Below are 5,393 nucleotides of genomic sequence, written 5' to 3' on the forward strand. Positions count from 1 at the left end.
TTTTGAGACCCCTTAGGATTCCTTTATCAGTAAAGCAAGCTCTGGTAAATGCTGATTATGATACCTATTCATGGCTATATCCTGATGTCCAACCCACCAACACACAATAGCCATCAGAACCAACCACCACTCAAACACAACAACCACAAACATCAGCACGTACCAATCAACCATCAGCACCTACAGTGAAGCCTTCTTCTTCTAGAGCAAAGAGGACAAAGACTGTACCTCAGACACAACAAAAGAGAAGGAAGATGATTCTGATAGATGAATCTGATGATGAAGCACAGGTTCAACCATCAGAACCTGTTGCTGAAGCAGCTGAGGAAGTGTCTCCTCAGAAAACAAAGGAAACTGGGAGTTCTAGGCCCCTCAAAAGGCTTAGAAAGATAAATTCTGATGACAAAACTTCTAAAGTCTCTCCACCCTTGAAGAAATTAAAGAAACAAAGAGCTAATAGGGACATAGTTGAGTCAGATTCAGAGGATGTGGAAGCAGCAGCTAAGGAAGGGGATCAGGAATCTCTGATCCCAAAGGAGCCACAACCAGAATTTGCTGAAGCCACTGAATCTACACCTTCATTGTCGCCAATTCAAGTTGAAGAAACTGCTCAAGACAGAGTGCCTACACCTCCTGTGTCTCCTATCATTGAACAAGTACATGCTGAAGACCCAGGTACAAGTGCTGAAATAGATATTCACAACTTGAATGTGCCTGAGGTTCTGTACTTGGCAGCTCCAACCATTCCTCAACATACTCCACCAACAACACCACTTTTAGATGCTGATTTCAATGTGGATATTCCAACAACACCTCTTCTGAATCTAGATGATGAAGATCAAATATTAGGTGAGCATGGGAATTTGGATGTTGATCAGAATTTACTGACAGAACAGCACTTAGCGGATGATCAGCATTTAGATGCAGATGATTTTGAAACCTCTATAGCCTCACACACTATCATTTTATCAGAGGATGCTGATTCTGCAGACTCTGTAAGTTCTGATGCTGCAAATGCTAAAAATACTGGTGAAGCTGCTACAAATGTAAATGCTAATGTAACTGGTCCTTCAGGACATGCACCTCTACAAACAGGTAATAAAGCTGATTTGATTAAAAAGTTTGTGAGAGAGGATGCACCAGTACCTTGGAGTGAAACTAATAGAGGAAGGGAATGGATCAAGGAGTGGAACAAAGTTGATTTTATTCCTACTGCAAATATTCTTGCTGAGCACCTGGCTAAAGCTGATGAGATGCTGGTGAATGATGACTTCAAAGCACAGCTCAGAGTTACTGCATTGAGTACCAGGCACCTTCAAAGTCAACACTCAATAACTCAAGCCAAGGTGAACAAAATTCAAGAAACACTGATTCAGCAAGACATGAATGTCAAATTGGAAAAGAACGGGTTTTTTAAGCCATCATTTGATCGCATTGGGTATATAGAAAAGACTCAAGAAAAGCAGCAAGCTCAAATAACGGATATTTTAAAGAACCAAGCTGCTCAACAAGATCAACTCAATGAAATCTAAAACTCTGTGTAATTGCTTGTCTCTCTCCTTCTACCAGATGATGCCAAAAAGGGGGAGAAAGTGATTAAGTCCAAATGCAAAATTGATCAACCACTGAAGGGTAAGGATGATGATAATGAAGACCAGGGAAACTCTGAAAGGGGTAGAGGTCATGGTCAAGGCAAAGGCTCTTCATCTAGAAAAGCAGGAACTTCTACATAGAGATCAAGTTCTGATGCTAATAGAAGAAAAAGTTCTGATAAGCAAGTTCTGACTAAGACTGATGTTCTGATACAGGATGAGAGTCAAGAATCACAGAACTTTATGCAGACACGAAGCTTAAGGGGAAGGAAACAACAGTCTACTATCAAGACCCCAATTTACAGAAGCTAGATGAAGAAATTTCAAAAAGACTATTTCTCAAAGACAATCCAAGAATGAACTTTGAAAGTCTGAAGGAAGAAGAAGCCAGACTTAAAGCATAAAATGTCAAATCCAAGTCTAAAACTTCTATTACTGCAAAGAAACCTCCAAAGCCTAAGGGCATTATGATTAAAGAGAAGACAAACTCTGAGGCAACCAAATCTGAATCCAAATCCAAATCACAAATAGAGGTAGATCCAAGGTTCAAGGGCAAAGCTAAAGTTAATGATTCTGTAAAAATCTATCTACCAATCATGGATCTGGAAGCAAAATATGATGAAGATACTAGTCTGATTTTGAAAAAAAAAAAGAATATTCAAACAACCTATGACAGAGCTCATGTTGTACAAGATCAGGACTTTATAAATTCTGATATTACAATGAAGCAAGCAACCTCTGAGAGAGCTCAAGTTGTCTTGATATCAGAAGATAAAGGAAGGAAAGGAAACCTCTGACATTGCTCATGTTAAACCTTCAAAAATTCTACTACCTGGGTTTACTAAAGCTCAACAATCTACTCAACCTTTGAAGACTACATCAAGTGGTTTTGAAGCAAGAGTTATTCGAGGAAAGGAAGCTAGAGACAAATCAGGATTGGGTAGTTCTAAAAAAAAGAGAGTAAATAATACTACCTCTGATCCAACTTCTTTGAGTGAACCAGGAGTAGGAACAACTCCTGAAAGATTGAATCAACTGGAGTCTGTACAAATGGTCTACCACTCTATATTGAAAGAAGATATCATGTTATATTTTATGACAGATGGGAGGGTATTCCAAATAAGAAAGGATGCTATTCGTTTGAAGTACTTTGAAGAATTGCAACATGTGCTATTTTTACTTCAAGTGAAGAACAGATCAACAAATGGTGCTTCCAGTTACTTAAAATCTAATATTCAAAGACAGAAGAAACTTTACTCTGTAAAGTCTGACAGACCATACTATCCAAAGTACAGAGCTCATAATGGTGAATTAGTTGAGATGAAGCCTAATACTGCCAAGATCACTACATTTTTGGGTATTAAGGGACTGGAATTTAATTTGGAGTCTGACAAAGATTATCTGATCAAAATGGATCAGGAAATAAGGAAAGCAAAGATTAATGATCTCAGGGTTGCTATCTTTCAGACAGGAGAAGATACAGCTGGACTTAAAGATGCAAAAAGGAGGATGCAGAATGAACTTGAATATGCTGAGAGAACTCTTTTGAAGAACTATCTCAGATTAACTCCTGACATTAAAGAGAACACACACTGAAGCCAAGTTAAGAACTACATCTGATAAATTTTGAAGGATATACAGTTTAAAGCTGATATTATATTTTAAGGATGGTAAAAGCTATAAAGACTGTGAGTTGTAGTTATTTAATCAAATTCTCATATGCATTTGTACTTAATGTTTTTGACATCATCAAATATCTATTGAACTTGTATATTATGCTAATTTACAAGTTGGGGGAGATTGTTAGATATATTTGTGATGTCATGTTTAATAGTGATTTGTGTTTAGTTTTCAGATCTTTACTAACAGGATAAATCAGGACTTAACGAGAAATCAGTACTTATACTGAAGCCAGAACTTAAGATATCAGAACTTAAGTTATCAGAACTTAAGTTATCAGAACTTAAGATATCAGAAGATATTTATCGGGAGATAATATCAGGACTTAAGAAGACATTCAGATAAGGAAGGTGGCTGATTGAAGGAAAGAAGATCAATACTAAAACAAGAAGATATATGCATGGAGAAGAATTCTATGAAGAATAGAAGACTTGGAAGAAAAGATAACTAATTGATATTGTTAGGTCCCAATATGTTTGTAGAAGGGGGGTTGAATATAAACAATACCGTTTAATCGAATAAAATGCGGAATAAAAAGGTGAAACAAAATTCAAGTTAAATAAAACTATTATTAAACTTGAAAGGTGTTACAACAACGGTATCGTTTACAAGGGATTAATCTCAAATCAATTATTACAAATCTAGAATAAATTCGACATGAACTTTTTCTATTTTTGCAATAAAAAGGATCAAATGCTAAAAACGATTTGAGATTAAGTTCTAGGGATTTCGATCCGCTAGATAGTTACACAAGAACAAGAAAAGTATTTCTAGTGGATTGAATTTAATAATAAATACTAGAAATAAATGATCTGTGTAGTTTGCAATAATTTCTCTGCAGGTTCTCTTGTTCTGTGTTTTGCTGTTGAATATTCAATGTTGTGTTCTATTGAAAAATGATCTGCTTTCTGTTGTTTAAGTAAACAAAACAATCCAATTGAATCAGCAAGACTTTCGGCAAGACAATCAAATGAACTGGCATGACAATCCATTTGAACTGGTAGGACTTTCGGCAAGACAATCCAAATGAACTAGCATGACATTCGGTATGACTATTAATTGTCATACCGATTGTCTTCCTAATATACAAGATAGTCTTGCTGGATTAAAACAGATTTTAATCAAATAATAATTCTGAATTAATTAATCAATTAATTCAATTAATCAATAAATTAATCTTTACAGATTTAATTTATTTTCTTAATTAAATTATATGGCTTAATTAATTAATAGAGAATTAATACCAATCTTGAGCAGCAACCATTCCTCTGAAAATCTTCTGAAAATCACTGTCAATTATGAATCAATTCCACCACTTCAATATTGACACTCGATGTACTGTCTGGTTCATGAGTGACTAACTTCCGTGACGTTTCTTCATGCCTTGACCTTGATACTCTTGATTTTCTTCAGACTAAATTCTTGTAATTAATTGATACCCTGACAAGATCTCTGTCACTTGATTAAATCCACAATCTTGATTTATATCACTGAGGCTTGATCAATTTCTTGAGCTTCTTCCAGTGAATTAAGTCATCAAGTCTGTAGATGAACAATGTTACTTAATCCTTTGTCATATGTTACTCTGTGAGATCTCTCTGACGATAGATCCACTATTTACTTATTACATTCTTATTTGAGTTGAGTTAAATCCTCGAATAAACAAATAGGCTATAACATATACCTTTCAATCTCCCCCTATTTGCTTGTTAGACAATAACAACAAATACCTAGAGGATAACTCAACTAACAAATAAGAAAAAGATATAAACAGTAATGCAAAGTAAATAGCAGAAAAGTTCTGGATTATATTTAACATTTTCCAGATTCCAAAAGAAATTTATAAGTGAATACAAGATAGATGTTCCTCTAGCCTGAACATATAACTACATTAGTCTATCTTGATTCATAAAGCTCTAATCATATTACATTGTGTTTTGAGCTAATTGAATTCAGTTGTCCTCTCTTCTGACTTCACCTTCTTCTAAATCTTGAAGCAACTCCTTGTCAAAGACACGATCCTTTTCTGAAGTGAAGCTGTCTGGTCTAACTGGTTGAACTCCAACTGTCTTTAGCTTATTTTTTAGTTGATTGTACCTTTTAATATTCTTTTCACAATAA

Source organism: Apium graveolens, chromosome 3 (assembly GCF_009905375.1).
Source record: "Apium graveolens cultivar Ventura chromosome 3, ASM990537v1, whole genome shotgun sequence".
Taxonomy (NCBI): Eukaryota; Viridiplantae; Streptophyta; class Magnoliopsida; order Apiales; family Apiaceae; genus Apium; species Apium graveolens.